Source organism: Corvus hawaiiensis, chromosome 16 (genome assembly GCF_020740725.1).
Source record: "Corvus hawaiiensis isolate bCorHaw1 chromosome 16, bCorHaw1.pri.cur, whole genome shotgun sequence".
Classification (NCBI taxonomy): Eukaryota; Metazoa; Chordata; class Aves; order Passeriformes; family Corvidae; genus Corvus; species Corvus hawaiiensis.
The window spans coordinates 14,350,196-14,362,681 of record NC_063228.1 but is presented as its reverse complement, the minus strand read 5'-3'; the positions used below and the strand labels follow the sequence as shown (position 1 = coordinate 14,362,681).

The following is a 12,486-nucleotide window of genomic DNA, read 5'->3' as shown; positions in this document are numbered from 1 at the left end:
CTTGTGAGAGTGTTGCCTCGTAGGGAGGAGAAGGTTCATGTGTTTGCTGTCTGCAAGAGGTTTTTGTTTTACTGTTGTGTGTCATCCTTTAATTCAGTAAGTAAACTTGTTAATTGACTTCATGTGGCATACAGAGAGCATATGTGTTTTGCAAAATTATGTATATCTGTGAAAAGGTTTTTTTGGCATCAGGAGAGTTGGGACTGTGAAGGCATTTGGGAAAAATGACAGCTGGATTCACAGAAAGAAATGAGCACTGTAGATTTGGCAGTTTGATATGGCAAGTTGTTGCAGTTTGGAGTTAGGCTGGAAAAAGTTACTCAGGTGGCTCAGTAAGCTGGCAGATGCTCTCATTTCTGCAGCTCGAAGGGTTTGGGGATGAAATGGCAAATTTGCCTTTTAGAGAAGAAAATGAAGGATCCTTTGGTTCCCCTTGGTTAAGGGTCTGATTTTCATTTTTCCACAGTGTTCATTTTGAAGTGAAACCCTTGGCTGCTTTCTAGCAGCACTTGGAGGCGCGTGCAGGAGGGTTGTATGAGCTGAGGGTTTAATTGTCTGTTTTGTCAAAGCTGTCTCTCTTCGGTGCCGTGCCTTTGTCTCAGAGAGAGATTGTTGTCTGCAGTGCTCATAGTCCAAGGTGGGGAGCAGATGGAATATGTAACAAACCCTGTTATGCTCTGTGAGTTTATTCGTTCTGCTTGTAAAAGTTTATATATATATAGATATAGATATGTATTCCATTTTTATGACGTAAGCTGGAAAACTGAGTGGAAGAACCCGAAGGAGTCATAGACGTTGTGATGGAGGAAGGAGATATTTGTGGCAACAAACACAAAAGGAGGCCAGGATGATGGTAGAAAGGTCAGTGAGTAAGGACGTGGGGAGAGCACTGCAGAGCAGCGGTGGCAGTGGCAGCCACTTGCCCCTGGCAGGTGCTTGTTTTGATGTGACACAAAAACTTATTTTTGGTGAGCGAGCTGTCCACATGCATACGGCAGCGGGAGGCTTACGGCGAGCAATGACATCGGCAGTGACATTGGTGCCTGGGAGCCACAGGACTGAAGCAGATGTGTGTCCCTGGGCTTTGGCTTTCTGTTTAGCTTCTAAAAATACAAATTCAGTTAATTTCTTTGAAAAGTGTTGACACTGATGTATTTCAGTGGGAGTGTGCTTTCAAGAAATCAGCATCAGACGTAACCTCGTTGTTACTCTAAGATGGATTTTGCTGTTCTAATGAAAATAAATTGAACAGGTTGTAGAGAAACATCCCTGTGATATTTCTCTCTTCCATGTACCCTTACAGCCAAATGCAGTGCAAAGGCTGTGTTGTAGCAGCAAATAAAATTCAGTATTTTTGCTGCATTTATAACTGTTCTCAATATTAATCCCAAACTGACATGAACTTAGTTGTGGAGACTGACGGTACTGCTCTTAAATTTTCTTATTTATTTGTTTATATTTTCTAGGAGATCACAAGAGCACTTTGTAGAGCAATTATACCACATGCCAGCAGTGGGTTTTTCTTGGTCTTTCTCAGACTTCTGTTCTGTCCTTGGTTGCATTTATCATGAGAGGGCACAGGCTGCTCTGCCTCCTCAGTACAGAGGTTTGGATTTTGCAGCTCTGAATGCCTTTCACAGCTCCTGCTTCAGCCAGGGTACTACAGATGGACAAACTGGTATGCAGTCTAGATAAGATGAAGTTTGCTTTGTGAACTGACATTTAGTGGTCTCTTCTTACCCTGAAATGTAGCTTTGAAAGCATCTGGAGCATGTGGTAAGAATTACTTTAACAAGGAATATGGGTTGGGCTTTGCTTTTTCCCCATTTCCCTTCTGGTTTTTTTTTGTGGAGCTGTAATCAGCTGCCATTTCTTACCAATGTCTTATGCAGTTACAGAAATCAGAGGCTGTGTGTACTTCTAAGCCAAGCAAACCTCTGCCATGACTGCCCTTAGCCCCAGGTTTGTAGCACACTTACTCTGTTCCCTCCCATGCACAGACTCTCAGGGGACGTGGTAGGTAGTGGGTGCTTCAGAGCTGCCCATTTTTTCCTGTTTCCTCAGAACTTTGTTCTGCAGCCAGATTACTCAGCTGACAGGTAAATGCCATCAGGGGAAAAAATACATCAAAGCCAATGATAAAAGCCATCAAACAGCAGTGCCATGGGCTGGTGTGTAGGACCTGCTGCAGGGGAGGGTTTTGTTAGGGAGCAGCTCTGAGATTTAATAAGGGAAACGGAGATTTCAGCTCTTAATTGATCTCTGCCAAGCATCTGCTCGGTTCTGTGAATGGAGGTGCTGTTAGGAAGCTTTGCCGTACTATTTTCCCTGAGAATCCGTTGATAGTAGCGATAGAGAAGAGGAAGTTTGTTGTGGTTGTTTAATTATGTCATACCTCGTACTCTATTCAAGTATAAAAGTGCTGTACAGATAACAGACATAAGCTGTGTTTCCCTACCAGTACTTCAATTCTCAGCTTCCTTTCAACCTCTGATATCTTAATTATATCCTATTTTTAATGCTGTATGTCTAGTATATTATCTCTTAATTGAGCTGCAGCAGTCGTAGCTATCTTTGAGGCTGAGTCAAAAGGAGCAAGTAAACTCTTCAAAGAGCAAAGTGGGAGGTGCCGAGCACACGGTGCCCACGTTCCACACACTTCAGGACTTCTACCTAACGCTGCTCCTGGAGCAGGTCTTGAAACAAAAGCACCTCTGTGGCTGGAGCACGTCAGGCGTGCTCCTGGAGCGAGTCCTTTGGCTCGGTTCACCCCGAAGGAATCCAGGTACAGCTCTCCAGTGTGCACCAAAGCAGGGTGTGGAAGAGTCACTTGGGCAAACTGCTTCAAAACCCTGCTCCCCATTCCGTTTGGAATACTCAGGTTTATGTGCCCCAAGTTGTCCTAGTGCTGCTCTTCCTCTTTTTTTGGAGTAGATGAGGCAAAACTAAATTACTTTCTGTTTTGTGGTTCACTGAAATCTTAGGATGGGAATATCTTTTTTTCCTCCTTTGCTTCCTTGGCTCCTTAGTGCAAGCAGTGGGGCCCTGGTATGTTCCCTCCTGTTTCTGATGGTGTCTAAAAGAAACCAACAAGGAGAGCTTGCCAGTGATGCCTTGCAATATTTTTGCCTGTTTCTGACTCCTCTATGTTTTAAGATTCCTTAGACCCCTGTTTTCACAGCACCTGATCCCCTTGGATGTGAAGGGAGTGCAGGAGAGCAGTGTTGGGAGTGGATTTTTTGAGGTCCACAGATAAACCCCAGCCATCAGTTCAATTATATCTTCCATAATAATTTCACTGTAGGATTTGAGACAATTCACTTTCTCTGTCTTCTTGCAGAGCTTCCTAGCAAATAAATTTATTGAAGATTATGGGATACTGAGAGTCACATAACGTAGGTTAATGTGTCCCTTTCGAGCTCCGGAGGCAGAGATCTCTTGGGATATAAAGAGTTCTGCTTATGGAAATATTTTTGTTTTGCTCTGTTCTTCTTGGTTGTTTGCATTTCTCTTTCTTGTTGCTTAGGAGGTCACAATATTGCTATTTACCAGCCAGCAACTCTTCCAGAAATACCAGGGTCACCGGCATCTTGTTTTTTGAGTGCTCAAAATACGTAAGCATGTTGGGGCAAGAATGCTTTCTCTGTGTTTATAGGGCATGGCACAGCAGAACCATGATTTCATTTGGGGCCTCTCTGTGTGCACTGATACCCAAAATAATTCCTGAACTTTCTGCAGCCAGACATCTCCTTGTTAAGTTTGCCTCAAGGAGTGGCTTTATTGCTGCATTCCTGTTAGAAACTCTTGATGATACAGGCACAATTTTCTCTCTTGATTTTGTCCCTTATTTCATAATGGAGAAAATGCTAAGGGATTCTTGTGCTCTCTGTCACCTGGCTGAGCCAAGGCTGGTGGCACAGGGAAGGTTGGCTTTCACAGCACTTACTGCTGGAACACCCTCCAGTTCACCTGCGGCCAGCAGTGGCTGCTCCTGATAAAGCTTATCAAAGATCTCCAGCTGATGTGTTGCTTTCACTGTTCTCTATTTCTTTTAATATCTGCTTTAATTTTAAACATTTCTTTAGTAATAAGTAAATTGGTTATAAAAGTCACCATTTTGCTCAATAGTGAAACCTTTTAGTCCATGAGTAGCCTGGCTCTTTACAGGGTGGCAGCCTGTGACCCAGGGGATGCTTTTCCCATGGCATGTGGGATACAGCTCTCCTTGGTGACTTGATACTCCACTGCTGCTTCATGTTTGGGTTACAGGGAACACGGCAAGGGTGTTCCTGAAAGACAAAAATCTTGGGTCAGGTTATGAAGAGAGAAATAATTGAATTTTTCTTCCCTTCCTCCCCTCCGTGGCCAGTCAGGGGAGAGCACGATCACACCCTGACAGCACTGGAGTCTTCCCTGCCTGCCCTGACTCCCTGTCCTTAACCAGCGCTGTGCACAGAGGACTTGTAGCTGTCGTGTGCTTCTGGAAGTTCAGAGGTAGATGAAAGATCAGATGAAAGTCTTCCTTGGCTTTTTGAGCCCAGCCTGCTGGGCACAGTGTAAATCTAGAAGGCTTGTGCTTGTGCCAGCAGGATGGCTCTGCAGAGAGCTCTGCAGATTCAGCTTTGCTCTGGGGCTAAGGGCAGCTTTAGTCTCTAACAAGTGAGGGTTTTGGAGTCAGTGAGGGGGGTTAAGGTGCTTGTCTCATGTCTTGCCAGCTGCCATGCAGGTCTTTCTGTTCAACTTCTGTTTTCATCATGTTCCATAAATGTAAGTCTTTAGATACAGGCTTTTTATATTTATTGAACTGGCTTGTGGCAGACTCTGTGATTCTGGATTTCGTGTGTTCTGATACTGATCTGATGGTCAGGCAAAAATAGACAGAAAAAATGTCCTTTTTTTTTTAAAATGGTAATTAAGTAAACATGTATGTATTTCCACTTTCCCACAAAGAGAATTCTGAGTGCTGACTGTGACAGAAAATTTTAATGACCAGTCAATTTATCAGCTTTACACAATCTGACCTATTAACTGTTGTTGAGGTAGTGGTTCATGATCTTATGTGTCAGTGAAAATAAAATACCAAACACAGGTTGACTTCACTCCTGTATTTCAAAAATGGAAAGTGTTCAGTGACAGATGAAGAATAATAATTAGAGGTAATTTGCATGAAGGCATATTGCCAGGGAGAAGCAAATTCTACATTGATTTAACATTTTGACATGATCTGTAATTTTACTATGTAATAGCATAAAGAAAAGGAGGTAAATAGTGAGTATAGTAGCTCAGCCTGGTTCTTGTCAAGTCTTCACTCTGTGAAGATGTCTTTAATAGCTGTAAACAAAAGAAAGAACTTGGTAGAAAAATCTAGTGATTATTGAGCTTTCCAAATATGACTTGATGAAATGACATAACTTTTTCTCTAAGTGAACCTGGGTTTCTGTGCAGGTACTGCTCAGATTGCTGCCAGACCTGGACAGGAAGGTCATAATTTCTCCAAATTTTGAGGAAGATTTTTTTGAGAGTCTCATAGTTTTATTTGTACAAAACCAAGTAGAAAAATCTCTCCATTAAAAATATTCACACTGGTTTTATTATTTAGGGGAAACTTGGATGTTGGTGTTTGAGGCTTTGAGTTTTGATAACTTGTTTACAGGCTAATTTGACTGGGCACAGTGAAAAATAATTTTGTAAGCATAGTTAGAACTCGTGTAAGATTCTTCACTTTGAAGGGGATGGAGCCTGACCCTAACCATACGCTTTATTTAACAACGTGGGCTTCTGGTTTCAATTCTTCATGTCCTGACACTAATTAATAAATAAGTCAAGGCAGTACTGAGGGTCTGGTTGTCAAGTATTGCTGCTCTGCCTATTTAAGCCCTGTATGAACACTGTGGAGTGAAGGAACAGTTTCAACAGACCTTAAAACATTTACATCCTGCAGGAGCTCAAGTGAGCATGGCCACATTGGAGCTTCATTCCAGAACGTGGGAAAGGTGAGGGCTGAAATCTCAGGTCCTGTGATGCTGGAGGGACACCATGGCTTCTGCTGCATTCTGTGATCATCATCTGCAGTCTTTCACCTGTATTTCTGTCTTTGGTTTTCCTGAATCTGGGTGCATGATGTACACAGGTACCCTACAAATTGCAAATCTGAGCTTCCTTCTCCTGTTTACATCAGAAAATCTTCAGAGGTAGGAAACCGTTTAAATGCGAGAGATCGCCTTCTTTAAATAAAAGCCTTGACATGGTGCTTCTTGGGGAAAAAGATTGATGGAAAAGACAAAACAAAGTCAAAGACATGTAATTTATATTCATCTTCTGTCATGAGGAGGATGCATGATTTGAATGGGTTGTTTAAAACTCTCTCTGCAGTTATTTCACAATATGTACTTCACTTCTGCTGGCAGGCAAAGAATTTTAGAATTTACATTCACCACTTATGAAGTATGATTTCACTGGATTTCAATTTGCTGTAGATTGTCCTGGAATATTATTAAAATTAGGAAATTATAATTATTTCCTACCATCTACAGTTAGTATGTAAGCTCTGTCTCTGTATTGATCCTGAATCACAAGCTCACTCCATCCATCCTGGCTCTGTAAGGAGAGACAGCCATTCCTCTTTCCGTTACAGCTGACACTTGAAAATTCTCGGCTATTTTTAGATGATTTTCAATCTCATTTCTGTCCTTTGAAAAGAAAGGAAGAAAAAAAAATTCCTAGCCTTTAAATTTTTAACTTCCAGTGGGAGTTGCTTTTGCAGAGAAGCCAGCTAGTCAATATAGCCTCATTAACACATTTTAACAGGTTCTGTTATATAAGTTTGCATTATTGTGATGGCTCTTTCATAGGTTTGGAGGGAATTGTTGGAACTCAGTTTAAAGAAGAGCTGTGCAGGGTTTGAAAGTGTAGCTGCTTGCTTCCAAGTAATAATTTGTGAAAACATAAAGTGGCAGTTGGGAAAGAATCCTAAACTGGGGATGTACCATGGAATTACAGCTCGTTCTTTCCCTAGAGGTTGTGTTTGGGCACAGCTTCTGTCTTGGGCAACAGGACAGATTTGGCTGGTGAGGTGGTTCTGGCAAGGCGTTTGTCAGTATTGGACTACACCAGAAATCTTTACTGCCCTTTCAAGCCAAATCGTTTTCACCAAATTAATACTGTCTTTCATTTGCCCTCCCAAATGTTTTAACCTTGATCAATAAGCCCACTAGATATGTGGTTTGAGGGGTTGATATTTTTTCACGGTTCTGAAATGTCTTTGTGGAGGAACAAAATGTTCTAGATATGTTTCTTCAGCTAGCATCCCTGAGGATCAAAATCTCCCTCTCAACTGCCTGTAAATTTTTTGGGTTTGTATTTGCTACAGTAATTTACTGTGGGAATTCTTGGCAAACCATCTAAATGACGATTATATTGCAAGTCTTTCTTTCACTCATAGCACTTACTGTTCCTCTTGTTGCACGTCTGAAACTGTTGCCTTCAACTTGACTTGATAAATTTAGAAATCACATTGCTGTCATAAAGTAGCATTACTTCTAAAATCTCCAAAATTGGCACAGTGCGGAAGAACTGGCTGAATAAAGTCCACTAGCTTGGTGATGGGATCTTTCCTTCTGCCTGCTGCTTAACATGTGCAGGAACATGCAAACAAAGGAAAAGTAACATCTTGATGATCTGCTCATGAAAGAGCAGTTTGCTTCCTTTTGTTTTTTTTTTTTCCTTCAGCTGAAGTTAACTCAAACCTGCTTGTGTGGATGTCATCACAGTCTGGAATTCCCAGAGCTCCTGCTGGGCACATGATTCCATAAACCAGAGGTCCTGCCACTGCAATAGGGGCAGAGGGGCTGTGCAGAAAAGAGCCCAAAAGCATCCAAATCCAGCTGTCTCTGTTTAGAAAGACTTAATTTCCTTCCAGTGTTACTAATCTGTGGGCCTTGATAGGAAGACCTTCAAAACAGAAGGGGAAAAGTGGAAAGCAAAACTAACTGGTAAAAAATACCACTGATATTAACAATTATTTGTATGTTTGAAGGGACAAAATAGTTGTAGTTTCACTGCATTTAAATGCACAATAAGCTAAAAAAACCCAAAAACCCCTCAACAAAACCCACCTCATAAAAAAAAAGTGAAGTGTGTAATTTAAATAAAACATGCTATGAAACATTGACACAGACTACAGGAAATGTATGAAAACTTCTTTTTCTGATATTGGATGCTTAATTCTTTAAGTTCATTAGAGAAATGAGGATGTTTGAGTCAGAAATGGGATCTTTTCAGTTTTTAAATGTGCAGCTTTGCTGTTTGACTCAGATGCACGTGCCTCAGAGATGGAGTAGGAGTTAATTTTTGGTTGTGCTGTTTTCAGAAGACCTCCCTGGGAAGCTTTTCCATAGATGTTTCCAGTAGTTCTTGGAATCAAATTCTTGTCTTCTTTAACTCGTGTTTAGTGGATGCTTGGAGTGTGTCCTGTAGGTACTGAGTGTCTCTAACCTCTGACCGACTTGGACGAGTGTCCAGCAGATAAATCTCTTGGAATTGCTCACAGGAGCAGTGCTACAGGCAGGATGTAATGAGGAAATGTTCCTGTAAGGGCATTATTTGCAAAGAGACCAGGTACAACATCAGCTCTGAATTTCCTTTGTTTAGACAGTATGATGCTTGGGAAGAGCTGTTTCCAGCAGGTCTGAGTTCGGCCTGTGCTTGGAGAAGAAGTGGCCACAGGCTTCCAGAGCAGGAATGTGGACTCTGCGGTGTCACACACAGTGACTGTGCACCAGCAGATAACCAGGCTTTGATCCAAGGCTTTTCTAGCCTTTCCCATCTATTTCCAATTTTTAAAACTTGGCTCTTATTTGGAGTGGGTGCAGAGGAGGCCAGTAAGTTGATTAGAGGGATGGGGCACCTCTCCTATGAGGAAACACAGAGGGAATGGGGAACGTTCAGCTTGGAGAAGAGAAGGCTTTGGGGTGATGCAATTGTGGCTTTACAGTACCTGAAGGGAGCTGACAAGAAACATGAAGAGAGACTATCTACAAGGGCCTGGAGGGACATGACAAGGGAGAATGGCTTCCCACTGCCAGAGAACAGGGTTAGATGGGATATTGGGAGGGAATTGTTCCCTGTGAGGATAGGAAAGCCCTGGCACAGGGTGCCCAGAGAAGCTGTGGCTGCCCCTGGATCCCTGGAAGTGCCCAAGGCCAGGTTGGACGGGGCTTGGAGCAGTCTGGGATAGTGGAAGGTGTCTCTGCCCATGGCAGGGGGTGGAATGGGATGGACTTTAAGGTCCCTTCCAACCCAAACCATTCCATGATTCTGTGAAGTTGTTTGCATCTGTCTGACTCCCTATTTGGGACTGACCTTGCTGGTAAGATAAATGTTATGAAAGAGATTCTCTCCCATGTACATATGAGTTAGTAATGAGACAGTATGAATAGTGTTTAATGTTTTACTTGCTGCTTGGCAATGTGGCATCATCTAGAAGCGGAGAGTGTTCTTAAAAATACCACGTGAGGATGAGAAAATTTATTATAAGTTGTTTCATAATTCCAATAAACCATTTAAGAGAAACATACACACCCCGTGCCTCACCCGAGGTTCTGGAATCCTTAATGATCAGCAACTGAATTTTTCTGCTGAGAATGTTAAAGTAACATATACGTCTTTGGTTATGAAACATTGCTGCTGCTGGAATTTGCTGTGGATACAGAGATAAACAAAAGGTCTGCTAGTCTTCAGTGAAGTCATGTTTTCTTACCTGTGTCAGATACTTTAATTTGATATTTGATGATAGTTTTCCACAAATAAGTCCAAAAATCTTAATTTATGTAAAGGTGTTGAGCTCATAGAATTGTGGAATGGTTTGGGTTGGAAAGGACCTTGAAGATCATCCAGTTCCTGCCTTGGGCAGGGACACCTTCCACTGTCCCAGGTTGCTCCAAGCCCTGTCCAGCCTGGCCTTGGGCACTTCCAGGGATCCAGGGGCAGCCACAGCTTCTCTGGGCACCCTGTGCCAGGGCCTGCCCACCCTCACAGGGAAGAATTTCTTCCCAGTTATCCCATCTAACCCTGCCTCTGGCAGTGGGAAGCTGTTCCCCCTTCTGTCACTCCATACTCTCTCTTTCCCCATGTATATGTGAATCTATAGCATTTCAGTAACTGTGTGCACCCTTAGAATGTTTTTTATGTGAAAATGATCCGAGTTGTTGTCGCAGTCTGTTATTTCTTTATAATCAGATGCTTGAATCGTGTTTAGTCAGCTTGGAAAATGTGTTTAATTCTTGTAGCACAAATGGCTGCGTGTTCATGAACTGGTGACACTTCTTAATAAAAGTTTTGCTTGGTTCTATTTAATAGGGAGCATCATAGAACTTACCAGCTGGTAATGGGAGGTGGGAGCTGCAGGACATCAAGAATGCCATTTTTTAAATGTGAAGGCAGAGGATATCAACAGGAAGGTGGTGGTTTCCGAGCCCTGATGAAGCACTGGGATGATCCTTTTGCTTTGTTGCTTATCCCTGCTCAGGGATAGAGCAAGTTTGGCCATGGCTGTTTGCTGATCAGGAGTCAGGAATGATTTTGTGTCCATAATCGGGTACTGAAAGTGAATCAGACCATACGGGAGGCATTTTTATCAGGCGCAGTGTTTTCTGTATGTTATAAAAAACGCGTGCGTGATGTGGCTATATTTAAAATGGAGTACATCTGTTATGCATTTAATTCTTTCCAAGATTTCAGGAGGTGACAAAGTTGGAATTTGTCTTAAAATTCAGATGAAAATTTTGTTTTTCCAAGTTAGGAGATTTGCCTGCTCGGCTTCCACCCTCACCAGTGCTTCTTTGAAGCAGTGTATTTGCAGAGCACTTAAAGAAACTGTATTACTTACGTATTTTGGGATTTAGGTTGTGATAGGAGTTGTATGATCCTAATATCAGCCATAGCCAAGCGTGCAGCCAAGAGGGTCATAAATTACTGGGAGTTGTGCTGCTGCTGCTGTAATGGAGAGGGATTGTGCTGACGGGGCGTTCTTTGTCTACCTCATATGGAGCAAAGGATTTGTTAATTCTTGTGCTGCTTAGTAAATGCAGGAGTTGGACCATGCCCCACCAGTGTTTGGGGCAGCTTTTGAAACACCAAATACTCCGAATTCAAATGGCACTTGTTGAAGTTTACAGTGAGAATTGTGTCGCTTCAAAGAGGAGCTGGTTGGTTTTAACAGCAGAATTATTGATTTGTGGAAATAATGTGATTGTGTGTGTTAAATATCATCTTTGAGATGTTATGGTAACACAACAGCCTGGGTGAGGGAAATACATAACACAATTCAGGAACTGCATTTAATATACATTGAGCATGCCTATAGCTTGTCTAAATAAAACAGCTTTAAATGTAGCCTATGACTCACTGATACAAGTAAAGCAAAATGTTGCTCTAAAAGTCTTTGCTGCTGTATTTAGGTGATTCAGTATAAAATCACAGAATCACAGCATGTCTTGGGTTGGAAGGGACCTTAAAGCTCATTCACTTCCACCCCCTGCCTTGGGCAGGGACACCTTCCACTATCCCAGCTTGCTCCAAGCCCCGTCCAGCCTGGTCTTGGACACTTCAGGGATCCAGGGGCAGCCACAGCTTCTGTAGGCAATGAACGCAAAGAGTTATGCTGTAAACACAGATTTTGGGGTCAGAAGAAGGATGGCCTGAAGTATTTATGAGAGTTTTTATTGCCCTTCCAATGCATATATAAAATTATAACCCTGCTGCAATGACTGTTGGAGGACAATCTTACGGAGAGTGAGCCAGTGAAGTGCAGCTGGTATTAGATGGTCATTGAAAGGGTTCATCCTTGGATCTTTATTTGTAGACTGAGGCACCTCCCAGGCAAGGAGCACTATTGAACTAATTCAGCCTGCGCTGCTACCTGGGCTCCTCAGATGCTGAGGAGCCACTGGGGCTGAGCCCCAGTGAGGTTTGTGTTCACATAGTGACAGCAGAAAGACTCCAATAACCTACTCCATGTGTGCTATCCTGCTCCACACAGCTGAGGGGCTGTGCATTATCAAGGAAGGAAAGAAGGTGAGGCAGCCTGAATTCATGTCTTGGCAATGCTTGAACAAATTCTGCAAGGATTCCATCGCTGTGCTGGAGCTGGTCATGGCTCTGTTAGAACCTTGCAGGACAACGAAACAGTTCTCGTTTTCTAAGCTGTTTCTTTTCCTCATGTGACTTTGCCCTGTCTCCTAAACTGAAGGAAAACACTCCTTACTTTCAAGAAAGCCTAAAATAAATGTTTTGATTTATATACATTTGGATATTCCTATATTAATGTATAGCTGAATTGTGATAAATGGGGATGAAATTTTACTCTCTAGTGTTTACTCTTTCCTTTGTCAAGGGATAAAAATCTCTCACACTGGCACTGGAAAGATCACCAGGTATTTGAGTAACTGGAGTGGATTAAAGGTGTGTTACTTGTGCACAGATATTGCA

The 12,486-nt window shown here is 42.4% G+C and overlaps 1 protein-coding gene across 2 annotated transcripts in view; it reads left to right on the top strand.

The window, feature by feature from the left end:
• The window catches only part of ADCY9 (adenylate cyclase 9), an 84,160-nt gene that overhangs the window by 2,133 nt on the left and 69,541 nt on the right, over positions 1–12,486 (top strand). The gene's annotated exons all lie outside the window — the stretch shown is intronic.